Below are 23,203 nucleotides of genomic sequence, written 5' to 3' on the forward strand. Positions count from 1 at the left end.
GGTACAAGATTCAAGAACGTTTGGTAAGTCATTCATATCAATTATTAACAATAGCGGGCCCAAGATTGAGCCTTGGGCAACTCCGACAGATACTGTGTCTGGGTCAGATTGAGCTCTGCCACAGCAAGTAACTTGGGTTAATAATTTACCAGAAACTGCATTTCGGAAAAACAGGACTGAAGAGTTCGTATTTCCTGACTTGGATTTCACATTATCCTAACTGTTTCCTTTGGAATCACACTCTGGTTTTTTTTCTATTACCAAATCTGCATTTTTCTGAACCCAACTATGGTTAACTTGAAAACCAGTGCCGGAATTATCGCATTCCAAGATTGGCAAAATTAAAATTCCAGGTTAGGTAATAGAAAGAACCAATCAAGGTTAGGGTCAACCCTAAACCCAGGTTTTCATCCATAACCAGGCCCGGATAAATTGCAATTTAACCAATCCTGGATTTCTGGTAAAATCCAGGAAAAAAAAAAATCATGTTTGGATTTTTTTTTCCTGTGCGAGCGAAGCGTCCTTCTGCTGCGAATGAGTCAGTCACTGCAGGTCCTTTCCCTCGTATTTGTCTCGTGAAGTGCTGCTGTGGTAGACTTTGCAAGGGTAACAGAGGATTGAAGATGCATCAAAGTAGTTATAGAGTTGTTTTGGATTGAAATCATCAACTTCGGTAATGCCGCACTCACCGACCAAGAGTCTGGCGATGTAGGTGTTCCTTCCATGGCCTCTGGTGTGCCTTCCCCTCAACCTCAAGATCATTGCTTTCCCAATATTAAAAAGGGAGTAAATCTACCTAAATCTAAAGAACAATGGTTAACGGAAAACGAATATTTTAAATCCAAATTGTCTCTGAATCCTCCAATCACTGTTCAGAATCTCTAGATAGATAGATACTTTATTATGAACGACTTGCAGTCCTAGGCTGAATTACGGAATATTTAAAATTGCAGATCGTAAAGAAAGAAGTATAAAATATTACAACTTCTTAATTAAGGAAGAAGGAAAATTATCTACATCTTATAAATATGGCTAAAAATAAAACTGTTCTTCAAGCGCTTGGTTTTGCATATGGAGAGAGTGAAATCACTTTTATGCCTCAGTGCGTATCTACAATTCTTCCTTTGGGGGAGGAGGCTGTGGAGTCTATGGGTGGGGTTACGGACTATCTCGTGAAACAGATTGGTTGAAATCTTTTCTCTCCTCTCGTGAAGTTAAAGTCAAGTGTAAAACTTCTGAACGACACTGTTTATGACTACTTTTCTGATAATTTTGATCAAGTTGCACAGGAGCCTAATGGAAACCTGATTATGAAATACGAAGGAAAATCTAAAAATGATCTTAAGAGATCCCCTAAAATCTTGAAGCAAACTGCTAACGCTGACGTCACAGAAATTAAATACGTATCTCATTATTGCGTGATAAACTAGGAGACAACACGTCGCGTCAACTCAGCACTGACCTGGTGAATCATAATCATTCCATCTCCAAACATTTCTGGGGATATGTCAAAAGGATCTTAAACAAAAAAAGACGAAATCTTCCCTTCGTTTTCCATGAACGAGTGCTTTGATTACTTTACAAGAACTCTTTCGTCAGTAAATCCGCCTAAAGTTTTCAACCTTCCAAGCTGGATACCTACTTTATCAGAACCTGTAATTCCATTTAACCTTGAACCTCCAACATATCAACAGATCTCAAATGTGATAAGAATAATGAGGGCGCCTGGTTCTCCTTGTTCCCTAGATCAACTGTCAATGATTTGTTTCAAACGATGTCCTTTTCTTCGCACTTACTTATCTGAAATCATACGCACAGCTTGGTCTACTGGCTCCGTCCCAAACTAATGGAAGCGAGCCTGCACAATCCCTATCCATAAAATGGAAGACACCAATGACCATGCCTACAATCTGTGCCTTTAAAGGTTTTGACCTCGTGTCTACGTAATCCATTTTCAACTTCCTCGCTGCTGACGTTGAACAAGGAATTCAAAAAGGTTTTACACCAGGTCTTCCTGGAACCTTTGAGCATACTGCTCAAATGGCTGATATCATTAACAAAGCTCGTGCCAAACAGCGTTCACTCGTCATTACTCTTTTAGATCTTAAAAACGCTTTTGATGAAGTTCATCAAACTTGATCCAAACTGCTCTTGATTAACACCGCATTGCCGATCATATTAAATCACTGGTGAAAAGTCTTTACAAGGACGTCACAACCTCTATTCTTACAAGTGAATTTCGCACTCCGTTTATATCTGTTGGTCGTGGTGTACTCCAAGGTGATTCCCTTGGCCCACTTCTCTTTAACTTGTGTTTTAACACGTTTCTACAGCATATTAAATCTGAAAAATACCGCCAGTTTGGCTTTTTTCTTGAGTTCTTAAATCCCATTCACTGCTTTCAGTTCGCCGACGATGCCGCTGTTATAAGCGGTCAAGAAGCAGAAAATCAACACCTAGTTAATCGCTTCATATTATGGTGTAATTGGTCGAACATGACGATCAGAGTTGACAAATGTTCTACTTTTGGAATACGGAAAGTGTGTACTAAATCTGTTCAATATTTACCCAATCTGTTGATCAATGGAGTTCTAATTCCCTGTGTGGAAATGGGTGAATCATTTCGTTACTTAGGTCGCTTCTTTGACTTCAACATGTCTAATAACCAACACAAATATTTAACTTTGACAACTTCTTTCACTTCAGTTAAACTTAAACGTCGTTTTATTTGATAGTTTTTTAGCATTTACGTAACAGTACATGAATGTAGATGCAGGGGTATACATAAAAAAAAAAAAAAAAAAAAAAAATACGTGCGAAGGGCTAACGAGTCTGTACGTTCAACGTCTGTACGTTCTGCGGCAAGGATTTTGTCTCGTTGGGCCACCATGCGTGGCGCTGTAAACATAGAATTACGTAATAGCAGCTACTGATTTTGTGCTGCACAGCTTCCAGGAAAGTCTCTCAAGGATCCACACCAGCCTTCGGCCAAGAGATCCAGATTGCAGCCTCTAACAAGCTTTGAAGAGATGGACAGAACTTTGACAAACAGAGAAAAGGATCAATTATCTTCAATGGATCGTAGCATCTACAATACGAAGTAAGTCACAAACAGTTACTTTTGACCACCACCAAGTAACCGTGACTTTATTTTGAGTGCAAATTTCTTAAACTTTAGGCTCCCCTCCACTAGCCATTATCACAAATTCACACCTTCCGGACTCGTGGTTCTCCCTTTGTGTGCCCAAAAAAGAAATATCTGCTTACACCCTTGGTCTTTACACTGTATTTATATCACAATGTGGATTCTTACTTAAAACAAAAATGTTAAGGTTTTGATAGATTGCTGACTTTTAATACTCAGGAAGAAAAGGATCATTGCATTCACCAAATCAGTATGGCCTGAGGATGAACCAGCATCCTGGTTTAGAGGAAACACAGAAAGTACCAAGAAGCTATTGGAAATACTGGAATAACTTGGTGAAGATGACACGTACTCGTTTCCTAAAGCAGGATTAGGCCGGAAGGCTATTGAACAAATTATAAGGAAACATGTAAAAACGGAGGAGAAAGGAAAATAATCTTCTTAATGATCCTAGCAACTCAAGTGGTCAAGATAGCAAGTCATCATTGGCATCAGCAAGAAATGAGAAAGTTAAAAACTATGAATCTTACTTCAATGATAGTCAGTACGATTTTTTGCTTTACTTATTTTTGCAAACAATAATGAATGAAAGAGAAAGATTTAGCAAAATTTTACCATTACAATATCTGTGTCAGTTGTTTAAAAGTTAGGTCACTCTAGTGGATAAGACTTAGTGTTAGGAAGATCACGCAACTTTGTAACACATGGGGCCTGGTTCATTAACTTTCTTAAAACGTATTTTCTCATGCAACATTACAAATTTGGGTTTAATCTAACACTAACAGTGTTTCTTGTTGAAATTGATGCTATTCAAAATTCTTATTGAAGCAAGCCTTTGCTTTCTTTAATAAATATGGGAAAAGAGATTGGTTTCACTGCATTCTTCTCAATTCTCAGGTAGTCAGTTAGCTATAAACCGGGTGAATTTTTCTGATGCGCTTTGATATTTGAATCCCGTAGTCGGGCAAAAGGATTACGCGTACCTACAAAGCGATTTAGCCAGAATGGGTGGTAAAACGGAGAGGCTCTCGGATCGATACAGCAGAATTTGGAAACTTTTGCCGCTGGAAAGGGTATGTAATAAGTAAGCGCTCTCGCACACAGTTGACCGGTAGCACGACACGCTTTGCAAAGAAAGTCGCCAAAACAGCGTTAAACACGAAGGCGCGCTATATAAGGAAGTCTTCCCTGGGAAGACCTGGGCTTATTTGTCACTCACCGTTGATGTGTGCGGGTCAAATTTAAATGCTGGTAGACGAACAAAAGGAGCTAATGAGATATCTATTGTTTACTTCCACCAGCATGGGGGCATGAGGTAACGTGCCAACCACCTACCTCGATCTCAAATATACCGCCACAAATATAGACAGTTTCCAGTGGAGAAAGGAAATACAAATTTCAAAAATTCTTGTATTGTGATGAAGACATGAAACAATTTTAATGAATTCGCCCGCTGTTCACTGCTTTGGAGTGGCTGTAGCTCAAGCTGACTTGACTCTAAGAGTTCTACATCACACGACGGTTGGCTGACAAATGGTCCAGTGGGACCTAAGGCTCTTTTTATAGCGCGCCTTCGTGTTTAAAAGGACTGTAAACGACAAAGCAGCTGCGGAAAAAAAGGAAAGGAGACTTCATACGATATTTTCCTCGCTTTTATTTTCCTTTTGATTTTTTTATTAATTTTTTTCATAGTTTTTCTTATTATACAGTTGACCGGTGACACCGCACGCGTTACAACAAAAAGGCGCCAAATCAGCGTTAAAACGACCGTTGGAAACAACTCGGGTACGGAAAAAAAGGTAAGGAGATTGCACATGTTTTATTCCTCGCATTTATTATCCTTTTAAACTTTTTCTTTTTTTTTTTTTAATTTTTCCTTTTTTTAACGGCCCACACGTACGCTTGAAATTCGATCTTAATATGTTAGTTATTGCCGTTAATGAACTTTACACCCAAAAGCTTAAATCACACACAGTACGCTTGGGCCACCTGTGGAAAAACTATCTTTGTACCTATAACCAGCTTCCTTTGATGGCGGGATCTCAGAATGTCTAGATTGATTCGAAAGGCGCCTGCGTTAGCGGTTGTATTTTGGCGATTGTGACGGAAAAATATACACCCAACTGCCCCAAATGGCCCAACTGGCCTAATTAACCCAACTGGCCCAGATGACCCAACTGGCACAGATAACCCAACTGGCCCAATTGACACAACTGGCCCAGATGACCCAACTGGCCCAGATGACCCAACTGGCCCAGATGACCCAACTGACCCAGATGACCCAACTGGCCCAGATGACCCAACTGGCACAGATGACCCAACTGGCTAAGAAGACCCAACTGGCCTAAATAAACCAACTGGTCCAGATGACCCAACTGGCCCAAATGACCCAACTGGCCTAAATAACCCAACTGGCCAAGATGACCCAACTGGCCCAAATCACCCAACTGGCCCAAATGACCAAACCGGCCCAAATGAGCAAACTGGCCCAAATGACCCAACTGGCCCAATTAACCCTTCAAGCATTTATTATTCATCAAACTATCCAGCTGTCACGCTATCATTTGATCGGCCGATGTCACGCAGTTTTCGATAACCGTACGCCAAGACATATTTTGGTTAACGGCACACCAGGACATAATTTCGTTAACCGGTACACCAGGACTTAACCAATCCATCAATCTATCGATCGTGACGTCATTTGTTAGGTTTAAAGGATAAGCCGGAAAAATAGTGATGGCAAAGCAAGCCCAACACGACGGAAATCGCCAGAAAACACAACGGACACACAAGGAATGAGTAAGTGTTATTAATCTAACGTGTCGAATGTTCATATTTCTGAATATTTAGTGTTTTAAATGGACCATATCTCGTTCCCCATACTAAATCCTTATAACGCATTCAAATTCTCAACGGTTTCTCGCGTATCTCAACACCGCGTCACACAACGCGTGACGCTTTCATGAAATAATCCTTCGCTTTTGCTCGAGACGTCAGCTTGGGATAACTGTAGCCTGCGAAGCAAGCCCTGGGGGGGAGAGGAGGGGGGATTGGGGCGAGTGGAATGTGCGGAGGGGAGAGGGAGGGTTTGCCACAGACCCCCACTAACCGACGAAATTTCCGATCTCGTATGGACGAAGAATTCCCATTGGCTGAGAGAAACACGTTGTCAATCAAGCCTCGAACTAAACAGTCTTCGTGGCGACTACCTTCTAGAAAATGGCGGACTACGGTGATTTCGAGAGGTTCTGCCCTCGAGAATCGATGTCGAAGTAGAATATTTGTGGCAGCCATCCACTTGTTCAAGCTCAGGGCCTTGATAAGAATGGCGTCTTCATTCTCAAACTTGCCCTTACCACAACATTGCAAAGCCGATGGACGTTGGATCCAAATCATCAAAGTTTAAATTTGTATCCATCGCTGAAGTTAAGGGTTGTCCTTTCGTCGGCGAGTCAAACAACGCTTCCCTGCTAGATGTAGGTTTTGCATGTGCCGGGGAGCGGACACGCAAGCTCTTTCTACCTGGACTTTTTCCTGTCGGTGTTGAGAACTTTCATTTCGACGAAACATCGCGGGAATCCAGACATTGAGAAATGGCCTTATTCAACAGTTCATAAACTGACAAAAACTGTTAGCTTTTCTGGCACAAGGAAGGCATATAGTTTGAGATATGTGCGACTTATTTTCGAAGTGAAAACGACCGTTCGAAGGCGATCGGCGAAGATACACTTCTCTTTGACTCTGATTAAAAATACGTATGATGCACGATCCTCGCAGTAGAGAGCGCTATTAATGCAATAGCGAAAATCAGACCTGAAAAAATCAGGCCTGTACGGGATTCGAACCACTGACCTCTGCGATACTAGTGCAGTGCTCTACCAATTGAGCTAACAAGCCAACTGGGAGCAGGCCGTTAAGTTGATTCGCAATAAACCCGTGATGATAAATCAGATACGATGAATATATGAAGTTCATATATTTTGAACTGCGGTTTTAGATACGTATGATGCACGATCCTCGCAGTTGGCTTGTTAGCTCAATTGGTAGAGCGCTGCACAGTATCGCTGAGATCAATGATTCGAATCCCGTACAGGCCTGAGTTTTTTCAGGTCTGATTTTCGCTATTGCATAATTAGCGCTCTCTACTGCGAGAATCGTGCATGATACGTATCTATAACCGCAGTTCAAAATATATGAACTTCATATATTCATCGTATCTGATTAAAAATATTTAAAAGACTTTTGAAGCAACTCCAAATTTAATTCTTAAATCTACTCCACGAAACCGGCAAACTACGCCTTCTGGATTAACTTTTGGCTTTATCCCTCTCTTAGATTTTGATACCAGCTTCTCCTTGTCGTCTAACATTTCTCGCTCACGTGGAGCAAGTTTTAGTTGTTGTTTTGACAGTTTGCATGGTTCACTGAGCTCTCGCTAATGGCGCTTTCTGATTGGTTAATTTTAAGAGGCGCTGATTGACACATGCAAGACGATATGAATATGAAAATGGGGGGCGTTTCGTTAGTTAGTGGGGGTCTGTGGCAAGCCCTCCATTTCCCCTCCGCACATTGCTACCCCCAATCCCCCTCCTTTCCCCCAGGGCTTGCTTCACAGGCTAGGATAACTGTGGTGCTTCGACCTGACTACATATTTATTATTTATTTTATTCATTCCTGCTATTCGCACATTGGAAGAGAAATACACAAGAACAGCCAAAGTCGGGGGCTTAAATGGCCCAAGGTCAGCAAAAGACGTGAAAAATTTACTAGAGTAGAAGAAAGCTTTAACTAAAATAGTTACAAAACAATTAAACCAGGAAAGAAAAGGTCAGTCAGAAAAAATACTTACAATTGAGATGCAATGCTTGGCAACTAGTGCGAGTCGAAAGTTCAAGTTTCTGTTTCCCAAGGGGACTCGTAAGTTTTGTTTTGCTTCGTTTTCAAATTTTTTCCCATGGCACGTCACACGTTCTCCTCCAGTCGGAAAACGTGTTCGCTAAACAATAATCTTGAAACAAGAATTTCACAACGGGACTGGTCGGCATTGTGATCGTCGCGTCGCTACACGACAAGGCTGTAGATGGAAAAAAAATAAGACTCGTAAAATGCAAAGGAGAAGACTTGAAAATGTCCAAACGATTTTTTTGAGCTGAGCTGATCGTAAGACATCTTGTCCTCATCCTTCAATTGGTAAGCGTTTTTAATACACAGTGTATAGGCATTTCAATCACACATGGCGCGCTACGATTAACGAGCCAGACGTGACTTCTCAGTTATTCATAGCGTCTTTGTTCGCTTATAGTTTCTGTCTGTCTGTACTAAGATATACTTGTTTCTCGAACTTTGCGTTGATTTTAGCGCTGTTTAAACGTTGTTCTCGATTTTGTGAAAACTTTATGAGAACTTACCCGCCCATAGTCTTAAGTCATTCATGAATATATTTGACCCACTCATATTTCAAACTTCTAAGGTTTTCAAAGGGGAGTTATTCAGTAGTTGTGAATACTGTAAACAGACTGAGAGTGACAGGCAAATTAACTTCAAACGGTTCACAAAGCGTGAAGATAAGATACAGAATGTTCCAGAACAACCAGTTGAGCGTGAAAGAGACAACAGACCCTTCACTCAAACTAGCCAGGGCTTGAAAACGTAGATGCAGCCAATCAACACTTGTTGCAATATTATTTAAAATCGAGATTTTACAAATGAGGGTTAAAGGAGCTGGGCATTGGTGTCTATTTGAAACCACAAAACCGTAGAAGAAAATCATTCAAAACCGCAAAGCCGCAATAAGGTCCGATCAAACTCGTAAACCGCATGCTAAACCGTCAGAACAGATAAGTTTGCATATCCCAGTTATCAAAACCCCAGTCAAGGAGCAAAGCATACAGAGGTTTCGCAGCTATTCAAATTCAGTGGAGACGCATAATTGCCGTTCAGATCGAAGAAAAACCGAAGCAAAATGGGAAAAACACGGTAAAATCGCATCAGCTAACAAATTCGAAAACCTGCTGATATTTGTTGCGAAAACCGAAAACCGAATGCTGAAAAACGTAAAATCCGTAAACCACAATGAACACCAAAGTGATTGGCATGATGAAAGTGATTCCTGCCTAAAAACAAAGTAAAAGGAATGACCCATATCCACAGTTGCACTTCCCATTTCACCTTGAAAGAATAATCATCAGTCGAAGGTTGACGTCTTTCTTGTTTATCGCATAGGCATTCTTATTCTAATGCGGTTATTTTAAATACTGTATAGAAAGGTTAAATTTAGCGATGGTTTAATTTCGCGCATTCAAAGTTTCAGCATTTTTAGCGGTGTTTTCATTTCTCGGTTTCCTCTGTTTCATTGTTCTCATTTTTCCATAAATAAAGACATGAAAATTAGTCCCCAAAGCATTATTATTATTATGGTGTGCCAAGGCTTTGAAAGACGTGTGAAAGAGTTGTCACACTTATAAATTCAAGATGGCGGCCGACCAACTCCGACTTCACGGTGTTTAATGATACGGTTTCTGAATTACATCCTAAGCAGCTTCGTTTTACCTATTGTCTACCTCTTTCTGAAATATGCTTTTTGTCGAGCTCTCGGCAAGAGTACCATATAACCCCATACATTAATTATGCATTCAGACAAGTAGACTTTGTTTTTAAAGTTTTGTCGTGAAAGACAAAGAAGTGGAATGCATAATTAATGTATGGGGTTATATGGTACTCTTTCCCAGATACTTTTGATTAGCTTTACTTAATTCAAGAATCAGAGTGAGGGTAAAAGGTAGACTTTGAATGGAATGCCGACCAAGGATTACGAAACTGACACGTTCATTTCTAGAATAATCAACCATGCGTGGAAGGAACCATGCTCTAACTAATTAACTTCAGCCATATTGCATTTCTTTCGTCGTTTGTTTAATTACTTTTGAAAAAAACTGCAAAGAGCCAGATCAGTTTGATTTAGCTAGATAGAGCAGATCTCATTTTTTTTAATTCTTCTTTTGAAAGCCGTGTGTTCAGGGTTAAACGGCCCGGGTTCAAGTTCTGGCTGGGGCTTAACGTTGAGTCCTTAAGCAAGACACTTCACTCACATTGTTTCGTCTTCTCGGATAGGACGTAAAGCTGGAGGTCCCGTCTCTTAAAAAGGGTAAGGGGTAAGAGACGTTAATTTCCCACGCACGAGATTACTGTGTGCTGGATGTCCTCCCCTGGGGTGGGTTGGGTGGGAAAACAGCAGGTCCACATCAGCTTATACAGTTGCCAATAAATTCAACCTGCTTGAACAAATAAACATGATGATGATGATGATGATGATGATGATGATGAGGTACAGATTAAAATGTTTTTCCTTGCGAATCTGAGAGATAGAAGCAGATAAAGTCAGCCTTTGCGTTTGAAAATTCTTCTCATAATTCATCACTCTTAGTGTATGGCTTATAAATGTATAGACAGGTTGTTAGTTGAAGTTCGAAGACTTAAAAAATACCAGGAAGGAATTCATCATACCTTTACAGTTTTTTTTACAGTGTGGTTGGCAATGAGAGAAACAACAAATTATTTTACTCACAAATGTTAGTAATCAGCGAGGCTTGCTTTGCGAGTTTATAAAAGTTTAACGAGTTGTTTCTGGCCAAATACGTCTGAATTATAGTCATATTTGAACAATTTTCCAACTAACCCGCATGTAATTCCTTCATAAATTAATAGTGTGAAATTCACTACTGTCAAACACTCGGTTTTTGAGTAAACGACGGGAGAATTTGTTCTTTGTTCATTGAATTAGTCAAACTTTGAACTGAGGTTTTCTTGAATTTGTTCTTTGTTCATTAAATTATTCAAAATTTGAAGTGAGGTTTTCTCGAGTCTTTGCAACTCCTCTAGTTAATCTCTTATTAATTTCTCTGATCATCTGAAGAGGGCTTTACATAGTCGTGTGCTGTGAAGACTTTTTGACCCACTTCAAAACGCACTATTTCTATAATTAATCTATTCATCTTTGACTAGTTATATATTTGTACATGCAAATTGCCTAGCATTTAGTTCTTAACAAACTGTCACATTTAATTGTCCTTTTCTGCATTTTGAAACTCAAGCAGAATCTTCTCCGTGCAACTTTTGTTTTTGTGTTGGCCTTACCAGATATTGTTTTCTATCATGTCATCTGGGTAACCTCTTTGCTTTGCATACAATTCGTACTATTTGATGTTTTTGACAAGTTGGATTGATATAAATAGCTTTCTTGACATACTTACTTAGCAAGCTTTATGGAATATCATAATTAATCAACATTAGGGAGATTTCAATTTTAATTTGGAATTTGTAGGGTGAAGGGGTAAGTGAAAGGAATTTCAACCTGCAAGGTATTCAGTCAATCTAAGGTAATACCATGGCAGACGAAGGTGAACAGGAGTTGCAAGCCGAGGCAGATGTTCCTTTAGCGACGCCTGCCCTCAGCATAACAAAAAGCGGATTGGAGATTTACGATAGTTGGACAGCAAGGATTCTTGTTGGAGTCTGCAGTGTCGGAGCGGCAGTTTTTTGGCTACGAAACCCAAAGATTGTTGAAAAAGGACTTAATCTGGCCCTTAATATGTGGGCCCCAATCAAAAGTATAACAACTGGCTCCATTCTTGTGGAATTATCATTTGAATCAAAGGATAATTACCTGAAGTTTATTGACGACTTCGAGCAAGGGAAAGTTAAAGAGAAAATGCAAACGGAGCTCATCAAAATTGGATTCAAGGAGGATTTTGAAGTCATCCTAAGAGATAAGGAAGATGTTTATAAAACAGTGAATGAAATAAGGTAGTTATATATCTTTTCAATTTTTTCACCACCACCCACTAGTTATATCTACGTTATATAAGTAAATAAAGATTCCATAAGGCATGACGGGGGAAGCTTTGGTTGGACTCCATGATAAGTAAATTGAATGTTGTAATTTGAGAAAAAATTGAAGAGGAAAAGAAAGAAGGTAATTATTGGTTGTGCAAAGTCGGCCGCTGGTAGCCAAAAAAAAGCTAACTAGAGGTGTTACACCATACATCAAAGTCTGGGACCTAAGGAATTTACTTCTTCCATAGAGGGGTGCGTGCTGGAAAAAAAATAACAAGTAGTTGTGATTACATTGGTAATCATGTGCCATTTGTAAATTTTACCTCTCTGTGTTATTTCTTATTATGACAGTATGATAGAAAATGGCTTTCTCATCTTAAATTGAAACAAATGTTCAATGCTCTTCTCTGTTGAATCAGATTTTCAACAGACTCTCGTCCTGTTGGAAGTGAGGTTTGAAATTTGGGCAATATCACCGGATATTTCCTTATTCAAGCCCGGTTGTATTTGGTAATTAGATGGATTATAGAGTTTAATGTACTAGACGGCTCAGATACAAGCATATAGTTCAATATCAGCTTAAAATCATTTCAAAAGTAGTAACAGTGATTTCATGCTGGTTTTGGCAATAAACGACCAACTCTTTACAAAATGTAAATGTGCATTTATACCTAACTATTTACAGACAGGAAAGAGGGATGGAGAAGGTGAAGACTGAAGATTCAGTCTCGGAGCCTGGTTAGTTTATTTTCTTTTTTTTAAAGTGCACTAACATAATACATATTTTAATCAATCAAGCTCCACATTTTGTATGAAGGAAATTCTCATTAATTATTATTATACATAGGTGCTGGATGTACTTTGTTGGAGAACAATAACTCAAATGGGAATGTTGCTGTTGAACAAGAAAAAACGATTGGAAGAAAAAGAAAAGCTGAAGAGAAATTGAAAACGGAGTTGAACAAAATTGGACTCGAGGAGGTTTTTGAAGTCATCCTAAGAGATAAGGAAGATATTTATAAAACAGAGAGTGAAATGAGGTAGTTACACATCATTTTGATTTTTTTTGAATGGCACTACTTAAATTTACAGAAGAGCATCGCCACCGCCGATCATACAAGATTCGTTTTATCATACATTATTTAACGCGTACTATTTTTACCTTTCGATGCCATACCCTCTTGCTCAACTTTAAAAGAATTGAAGAACCTTGGTCTACCTCTGATCACTATGTTTCTCGCGATAATCACCCCGTACTTAGTAAGGAGAAACCGTAACTAACAAGACATCTGATGTGCTGGCGACTACTAACGCCGCAGAAATGAGATGTTTATCTTGGGGTCGTATTCGTGAAAGGTGATTGGAAGATGTTTACTTGTTGTCGGTGCTTGTTCCTATTTCTAGAGGAAACATGATTGCTGATGAAATAAAACAAGCTTCTTCTTTTTCTCGAAAATGTTGCACAATAGTCGTTTGAAAATTCTCTGAGGCAAAGAAAACATCGAGAATTTTCAGCGAATGCTCGCAAAAATTCATTGTCAAATGTGTTTTTATCAAAGATTTGCAAATTCGCTTTCAAAAACATTCTTAATGAAATCGTGATAAAAAACGAATTGTAAATCATATATACCAGGCATTCAACTAATTATCTCCAATTGATTTCCGGTGCTGTTCTAGGAAAAGCCAACTGTAAATTAAATATTGCAAAATATTTTTTTTTGAAAGACCGTTTATGTGAACCACATATACTTCATCTTTCCACAATATCTAGGTCGCCTCTTTATCTAGGCAAAGGTACACATATTGTGTCACAAGAAGGCATCTTATGCGGGAAGGATGGCTCAAACTCCCGCACAAACTCACTCATTGAAACATCCATGCAGGTCACAGAAGGACTTAAATTATTACAGCAAGAAAACGAAGAATTGAGGAAGGAAGTGCAATATTTGAAACAGAAAAACAGGGAGCTTTTAAGGTAACATGCTTGTAAGCTTTTGTATTTTGCCAATGGAATCGATGAAACGTATACACAGGTATATTCAGTTATTTATTTGATGCCAAATTATAGTGGTTTTACAACTGTACTGGCATCGTACTATTTGTAGTGTCGTAAAACGGCGAATCTTACAAATAAGCCCTGTTAACAGATTTACAGTTGAGGCCAGATAAGGAAATCGTCCCATGCAATGTAAAAAGTGTGGTTTACTCCGTCACTCGTTACTCTGACCGGAGCTCTAAGGTTGTTTAACATGGCTATCTGCCCGAACTCAATGGATAGTCAAGACTGAGATCAAAATCTTAAAAAAATCAAAACGAATTTCATCTGCTCTCAAAGAGGTGGCAGTTTCGCCCGAGAACAATCAGGGCCGTAAAAAACAACTCAGGATTGATTTTCCCCTGTACGGCTCGAGCATTGGAATGAAGTAAGTAATAAGATCAAACAATGAGTCTATCTTCTCTCGAAAGCCGCGCTTCCGGACGCTTGAATTCAATGAGCTCCTGCCATGACATGTTTTTAAAGAGTCCAGCAACTCAGCAAGATCAAGTGTTCACGAATTTGAGAATAAGTTATTAAACCTAAAATAGAAGCAAGAAACCGGAGTGTAGGGATAAAACCTTCATACTTTTCGGAAGTGAAAGTGGTTTGGATTCATTGAGTTCACCTGCTTGAAAAAGAGCGTCCTCTTTGCATTCTCCAATAACTTTTCTGTTTGTTGATAAAATCATCATTAGCCCCTAGCCTCGCCGTTGTCTTTTTCCATAAGTTCCAGATCATATGAAAATTTGCGTTTTCGTCTTAGTCCATATATTTGCATTAAGGACCTTGAGCTGTCAACAAGGCAACGCCAGGAAAACGTCCATCAAAATATAAATTTTGAGAATGGATGGTTGTGTTTACTCTCTCTTACGGTGGCTCACTTCAACCTTGGCAGAACGTATGACAGCAGGGTTGAGTTCCAAATGGAAACCTGAATTACTTGCCGTCGAAGTTTCTGTTCTCAGACCACGAAAATTGTGGCGATTCATGTTGCTGTTTTGCAAAGGGAGTGTTCAGAAATATACAAAGTTTTAAAACGCACGTGCTAAGCTATTGCCCATGGTGTCTTTTGTTTCGCCACATCCTCGTTGCCGTCGCAGTCGTGGTTTACTTTAGAACCCTCTCATCAAGCGTTGGTGACTCGTTAAGTAGTTTCATTGCAAAAAATTAGAATATTTTCCGATTACCTTTTTGCATTTTATTGGCAAATTTTGAATTTGCAAGCTTTTGAGAACAAAATATTTCACGGCCTGTGACCGTTTCTGTGGAAAGGCTTTCTTTGGCAAACTCTCAAGCAAGTAAGAACCGATTAACAACTGTTCTACAGAGTAGCAGAATTCATCTTATATCTGCATTATTTTGCTTCAGCTTCATTCAGCAGAACAGCAAATAAATTGACGATGCATGATCGACGTCCTTGATAATAATAATAAATTTTTCCTGAAAAATATTTCACAAAAAGCAGTTCTCTACAAAAAAAAAAAGAAAAAAGGAAAAATGCAGTAAACTAAGCTACATAATAAAATATTGACTACTTAAATTCTGGCTTGCGTACTTTCCGATGTAATGTCAGTGTCAGATATGTTGGCTACTATTCTCTTTCTCCTGGTTCCTCTGAGACACAGCAAAGCTGAACGTAGAATGGCAAAGGATATCTTCGCCCTTATCCAAGATATTGTTGTAGCGTAGTCATCTCCTTTCTTTAACGCAAGTAACTCTGCGAGGCGGCTATGGAACCTCTTGCATTCATCGGCCATTCCACCTGTACTTGTAAATAGACATAATAATAATAATAATGATAATAATAATAATTACAATAATAATTGATAAAAATCTAAGTCCATAACAAGGTAGTGGGGTAGACTAGAAGGGAACTGACGAACCATGCGTGCTAGTCAACCCGTTATAAAAATACTAACTTGGAAACTAGCAACCTTACTAACTGCTAGTTTTAGACCAGGTGGTATGGAGGCGCGCAGGGTCGAAGACCTTATCTTTATAGAAGGTAGTGCATAATCTCTTAAAAGAAGAAACATTAAAATTGGCAAACCTCAGCTCTTCTGGCAAATTGCTCCATGAAAATCCCTTAAAAAGTTCCGTCCTAACTCTATTAGTTTTCAGTTTATTATTAGATTATGATCTTAATCTCTTATCTGAACAAAATTGAAACTACGAATCAAATGAAAAGTCAGAATGCCCACACTTCAGTTTTTAAAAGGTTGAGAGGTCCTTAACGACTCTACGGTAAACCAGTGGTAGCAGATTGAGACGTTTTAGTCGCTCATTATAGCTAAAATCAGGTAATATAAGCCGAGTCGCGCGTTGTTGCACCCCTTCTATTCTTTTTATCATAGTGACTGATTTTGGGCTCTAGATTTCAGAAGCGTACACGAGGTCAGAACGTACAAGTGGCACAAAAAAGGATCTCAGAATTGGTAATGAAGTTTTGCTCCCGCGGATTGAGCGACAAATGAAACCTGGCATTTTGTTAGCATTGTTCACCTCGGCGTGGGTGTGATCACTGAAGCCGGCTGTATCTGACATAAATACCACCAGAATCCCGCTGGGCTCCCACCCTGCTAAGAGTCTTTGCTCCCATTTTACTGACAAGGTTTTATATCTATTGTTGAAATGCGACTGTAATTAAAGTAAGTAATGAAAGATTCTTGTCTAACTTGTATTCCAAAGACCCGGCAAATGCTGGCCAACTCTATGTTTAAGCTACCTGTAGCTATTTAGCTTGTTTCTTGATTTTACTCTACTAATTTTTTGAAAGGTTACAACAAAGCTTGAATCGAAGAGGCCTTACGCAAGGATGCGAGTCGCAAATTACCACATTGAACGAACTCGAGATGGAGAAACAACGGGAAGTGCATATACTAAGGAAGAGGTAAAGCAAATCTGCCATAATTATGAAACCACTAAACAATTCTGTGAAATGAGGATAAAATCATTTCAGAAAAGAAAGAAAAAAGAACTGGTGCAAAATAGAGCAATCGCAATTAGTCTGTTTGTTGTTGTTGTTGTTTTTTTTAATTTAGGTTACTCAATGGCACTATCGTTTTATTTTTGCAGTTCTTGGAAGTTTTTTCGGGGGGTATAATGACGTAGATATCAAGAAAATTTTCGAAGAGTTATTGACATTGAATCGAGAGGAAAATTCACAGTACGCCTGATTGGCAAGATTCTAAAAAATATGATTATTTTTACAATTTCGTAGGCACGCCGCAGTTTTTTTTCAGCGAGCAGCTGAGAACACACTAAGTAACAATGGGCAATCACAACTTGAGAAGGAATATACCACTGACTTTAGAGATGGAAAACGCGTTGACGCAATAGAGACAATCCAGAGACTCAAACGAGGTTCAAGGACACGACGTCAGCTAGAGATGGATCACCTAAAGGCATCCAGACTTGCTTGTCTAGTATTTGAAGTGAGGTCATCTTGAGTCACCTAGAGCGGAAAATAGTTTTTGGATTTTAATTTTCATCACAGAGATTTTCCCTAATGTTAATATACAACAAACTCACTATGATTGTTCCCGTCCGGTCATTGTCATTGCCAATAGTGCTCTACAGTGTCGCGTGCATCTAAAAATTGTTGAGAGATGCTCATGTCTTGTGAGTCAAATGCGGAAGTGATCTAAATGTCAATCCTTCCCCTCCCCATTTTCTAAAGTAGAAAAATGTTTCCAAAAACTCCTACGTATAAACCACCCTCTTTGAAAAACGTAAGCGGACCCTATTTTGAATTTTACAAAGAACTTAAAATTTTCCCCTGTTTCGAGTTCTTCTGTTCTTTCTTAGCATCCTGCACTATTTCACATCGATCAACTGGAGTTGAATGTGTTAGAAGTTCCGTATCTATTTTGCTAATCACGATGTAAAGTTCTGATCCCTGACTGGTTAAAAAAAGTCTCAACAAACTATAAAGTGCACCTAAACCCAAATTTTTTTTCGCTTAACGAAATGAGCGTATTGTTTGGAGTATTTCTTTTCCAAGATTTTGTTATTTGCTCAAATATTCAAGGTTTGTAGTCGATATTGTCCGAAAATATGCCGACTAAGTGTGTTGTAGGAGAATCTAGGAACGTGCTAAATTTGCATGAGGGTGTCGCGCTTCATGCATTCGACATACAACACACCTAGTCGGCATATTTCGCACAATATCGACGGCAACCTTCCCAAATTAGTGAAAATGTGTGAAATGCAGACTTTCGTGTTCTACATTTGACGTCACATTACCCGCTAGAACCATTCCTCTTTAACTCGGTCGTGAGCCAAGATGGCGGCCGATTTTCCGTATTTTGACTGGGCACAGAAAATTGAAGATTAGAGGAAATAAAAAACATTTCGCACAGAAATACTCCATAAACTACGCTTATTTCGTTAAGCGAAAAAAAAAATTGGGTTTAGGTGCACTTTAGAGCGTGTTTCACTAGCTTAGGACATTTGCATAACTATTTATTAATAATTATTATTATAGGTATTATTATCATTATTACTATTATTGACGACCAATTATATTATTTCTCCTTTTGCTTTGGATTTGACTTAATATTTTTACGCGTAACTTATGACTTTCTTTGTCTAAACTTCCCTCTAACATATCGTGTTTTCCTCCTAACTCAAGGTTTCTTACGAGTGCGCTGCACTTGCCAGGAAAAACTTCACCCATATCTCCTCAGTAGTTTTGGATAATCTAGTTTCGAAAGCACCTCTGGTTGCCTTCATAGACAAAAAGGTTTGCAACCTTGTGACTTTTTTACTAACTGAGACTGTTATCAACCGAATCAAATGATGCTTGCCCCTTTTCTGGCTACAGGGGGAACACACATTGCTTGTGTAATTGGAGATGAAAATCAACTGTTGATTAACTATTACCTAATAACCAAAAGATGAACCAGTAATCTCACATGGACAATGGATTAGATTGTTGGCCTTCTATATAATTAACATTAATTCTATCCAATCATCCTGTTTCGTAGCAAAAGTCAGTACACGAAGAGTTACTTCAGTCCAGACAGTCTTCATCTAAGTCACCATCACCTGTTCAAGATGTATTGAATGAAGTAATGGTCCTCGTGAAGGAAACTGCTACTAAAAGTAATCTCGAGAAACTTGTTCAAGTGAGAGTTTTTTTGTCAGATATCAGTTCTTGTTTACATTGAAATTAGGGGGGGTAAGTTTCTAAAGAAACTGTGTTGCTGCGTTAGTGGGAGTAACAAGGCGATTTGGTTTTATCAACTAAGTTGAAATTGTAAATTGGCCACCGTAAAGAATTAAAAAGCTGAGGTTTCGAGCGTTAGCTCTTCGTCAGAGCGAAGGGAAGAAGTTTGGGCTGTGTTTGCGTTTATATGCAGAAAGTGTAGCTATGCTATTGGTGGGAACATGGTCGCGAGAAAAAAAAAAGAATAAATTAGCTAGAATGAAAAGTGTTTGTTGATACCTATAGGTTTGAGAGTGCCGATTTGAAACATAGACTTTTTGTTCAAGAGTTTTGCGGCTTTTCGAGCTCCCTAAATGTAAGCAAAGACGGCAGATTAGTTAGATTAAAATGTCTAGCGACTGGTTTTGATGCGTCCTTGTCATTCCTTACCACGTCGCGAAGGTGTTCCCGGAATCGGTCACTTAGCCGTCTTCCTGTTTCGCCGACGATGTTTATCTTTTTGCAATAACTGCAAGTTATGCAATAGATGACATTGGCGGAGGTGCACGTGGAGTGATCAGTAATCTTACTGAAACTTTTGGGTTCCCGATATTTTCTCAGCGTTGTCAATGAAAGGACACGTTTTGCATCGTGCGTTAGCGCATTTAAAAGTTCCGGGGTTGGTCATTAGTTTGAAATGGACTTCTGACCAGAAAGTTGCCTATGTTTTTGTTACGTTTTCAAGAATGAAATAAGTGGAAGTTGCGAAATGATAGTGCCAGTCTCTAGATCGCTTTGAAGTTTTTTAAAGTTCTTAAGAATAATGGATTTAACTGCGTAGTTGTGAGGGTGAAATGTGAGAGTGAAAGTGAATGTATCTTTCTTTGTGATGAATACCTGGTATTTTAAAGGCTTAGGTTATAATTGCCATTGATCGTTATGGTTTGGCGGTATAAAGGATTGTTAACTGGCGGATACCAAACGATATTGTTAGAATTGCTTGTTTCCTTTTTTTCCCAATTTGTTTGCTTGTTTGTTTGTTTGTTTTTAATTCGTCCGTCAAAAGTAGGCTGGCAGAAAAAAAGTTCCACCATGTTAATTTGAATCAACTGCCCATATGTATACGACAGCAAATGAGGCACTCATTTTGTTATAGTCCTTATCAATCAATTAATTCAGCCATTTTTCATTTACTTCAACATACCGCTAAAAGTGAGCTCGTTACCAGATGGAAGCAAGAGACACAACAAAATCAAAGAGGCAACAAAACCAAAGTGCAAGTCATTCTGCCAACTTATGATGACAAAGTTAAAGACGGTCTTACCAGTTACACTGAACTTTGCCGCAAGTTTTCTTGGCGTATTGTAACTCAAGTCCCACCACTAAAGATCATATACAAAAAATCAGCTTTCGATCCTACAGCTCACGTTGAGTCATCATGCTTTTCCAGGAAAACCACAACAGACAACCCGCAAATAATGTTTCATATGGCCAGCTTTGCTTGATTGCAACGCTAGAGTTATTGAGAAAGGGCAGGTGGTATTGTAAGATAAACTAGCTTTGAGTATGGAGTTGATACTGTTTAACAGTAAAGATGTGCTCAATAACTGATGCGGTTCAAGCTAATATTATTTTCCTTTGTGTGCAGATGTCGGCGTAAATGAAAATTCTCAAGGGTAAAGGTCCTCACATTTTTCTCTACCCAGTACCAGCAGCATTCAAATAAATTTCTCGATTGTATTATCTTAAGCTGAAAAATCGTAAGGCCAATTTTGGTATATCCAAGCTGCTAAATGAAAAAAGAAAAAAAAGATGCTTGGCTTTGCATTTTGTATTTAATGTGGCAACTGGTGTTTCTTTTCGCTGCGCCGCACTAACCAAGACACCAGCCAACCTAACAATTAAAGAATAAAGCTGCCGTCTACAATCTTCTCTTCCCTATTCTTGGCTTTCACCGACGTGACCTATACCTTGACAATGGTTGCTACGCTGCCATATTGGTGTCGTATAATTCAAACATTTGGCGTAAATTATCAAAGCCTTAGAAGTATTTTTCATCATGGTTCATTGTATTATGGTTGATTGTTTTCATAATAGTGGAGAGACGAAAGGTATATGGTTTTATAGGATTCCAGTAGTAGTCACTAACCGAGGAAAAAAAGCAGAAGAGCCAGGCCCGTAACTAAAGAGGGAGGAGGGGTGCACGAGGGTGCTTTCGCATCCCCCCATATGCCCCAAAGGTCCGTATTCTGATACTCAATATCCAAATTAAGGAGTAAAGACCGTTATACTGAAGTTTAAAACTCAACAGTGATACTTAAACAAAATCAAAGAATGGTAAAAAAGCAGTAATGTATTCACTGGGAAACTAAAACCAGTTCAACTCTAGTAGCCTGAGCCATTTAGAACATTTCAATGAGCGCACAGGTGTCCGAGCTTATCTAGGTTTCTGTAGCATGAAGCAACTAGAAGTATTACTCCTCCTCCCCACTGCACTCGATGGAATGTTAGTACATGACCGTTTACCTTCCACCCTCCAGCACTTTGTCATGTTTACATAGCAGTTTGCTGTGTCCCGACCCATTTCTACTCCGGAGTGGAGGGGGAGGAGGGACAGTATTCATTTAAACTTCTGGTTGGAGAGAAGAATTGTGAGTGCCTTTCCTAAGAATACAATACAATGACCCAGCTAGGCCTGAACTCAGACCACTTAACCCAGAGTCAAGGAGATCACTGATCCACGGTTTTGAAATTTAGCTTGCGCCCGGTGCAAGACACCAGCTACTTCAAGCATTTGTACAGGTACTTTTGTATTCCAACACCCCACCCCACAAGGCTGCCGTCGTCACAATGAGATAGTGCTCTTGGTGGCTACTTTATAACCTCCTCCAGCTCCTTTTTTTTCATTTCAAAAACCCTGTTGGTCATTTTGGAAGGAAACCTTAATTATTGGTGCTCATTGATGTTCAAATATAAAAGGAATTACCTTCAAGTTTAACATAACACAAATGTAATGACCCTTGACCCTTTCACTCCAAAAATCTCATCAGTAATTCTCTTTACTATGTATTTTTTTTATCGAATTGAACTTAAATTTTCATTGAGTTGAACTTGAATTGAACTTGAATTCTCGTTGAATTGAACTTGAATTTTCATTGAATTGAACTTGAATTTTCGTTGAACTTGAATTTTCATTGAATTGAACTTGAATTTCATTGAATTTTCATTGAATTTCATTGAATTTCATTCAATTGAAATTGAATTTCATTGAATTTCACTGAATTTTAGTATTGAATATTGCTACAATTGGCTTGCCATATAACATTTCGAAGATTATAACTGCAACTCATAACAGATGTAAGGTGACAAAATTTGGAAAGAAGAAGCATGCCAAATGTTGCTGTAATTCTAAATGGCCTCGATGTATCTTGTCGAAAAATGTCTTAACTCTATTTAGTTTACATTAAACTCAAACATCTCGAAGTTGGTTTGATCTATTTGAGTGGTTCCTGTTTAGAGCAATGTCCAAGTAATCTGCTGTAACTGGAGTACATCTTTGCTTTGAAATAAAAACTGGGGTAGTTTTTCTAGCCCCTAAGAATGCCAATTGTTTTAGGGAGAAATTTTCATTTGGGAGGCCACTGTACTGGCGAAAGATATCCAACAAAAAGTGTGTTAAGCGATCTTACCACTCATGATGATTTCTGGTAAATTTATTGCCCTACGGAGAAACATGATGTATACTAGTTTCCGATGACGCAATTTGTTTGTTTAACGAAAGATATATGCATCCCTAAGATCTGATGGTTTAAGTATACTCAGAACTCAAAATCGACTCTCTTTACAGGTTCTGATATTCTACTTTCACGAGTAAGGGCTCCAAGAACATGGTAAATTACATATTACGTTTTGTCGCTTTTCTTTGGGTCAGAGAGAGCAAGTCAATCCAAACGGAAATATAAGATCAGAGAAGAAACTGTACAGGTCGGCGATAACACTGCTCAGCATTTACATGAACGTATCATGTTTTGACGAAGAC

General features: G+C 38.9%; 1 long non-coding RNA gene and 1 pseudogene across 2 annotated transcripts; both read left to right on the plus strand.

Annotated features, from left to right (window-relative positions):
• Positions 1 to 12,547: 12,547 nt before the first annotated feature.
• On the plus strand, positions 12,548 to 13,123 carry LOC148730784 (uncharacterized). Its single transcript, XR_016001233.1, has 2 exons — positions 12,548 to 12,715; positions 12,825 to 13,123. It is a non-coding gene; the product is annotated as an uncharacterized LOC148730784 (long non-coding RNA).
• Positions 13,124 to 13,298: 175 nt separating this feature from the next.
• Positions 13,299 to 21,093, plus strand: LOC148730785 (uncharacterized; annotated as a pseudogene). The gene is made up of 7 exons (XR_016001969.1): positions 13,299 to 13,333; positions 13,749 to 13,952; positions 16,792 to 16,905; positions 17,236 to 17,449; positions 18,649 to 18,759; positions 19,004 to 19,158; positions 20,321 to 21,093. The product of XR_016001969.1 is annotated as an uncharacterized LOC148730785 (transcript).
• The last annotated feature ends 2,110 nt before the right edge of the window (positions 21,094 to 23,203 follow it).

Source organism: Stylophora pistillata, chromosome 5 (genome assembly GCF_964205215.1).
Source record: "Stylophora pistillata chromosome 5, jaStyPist1.2, whole genome shotgun sequence".
Taxonomy (NCBI): Eukaryota; Metazoa; Cnidaria; class Anthozoa; order Scleractinia; family Pocilloporidae; genus Stylophora; species Stylophora pistillata.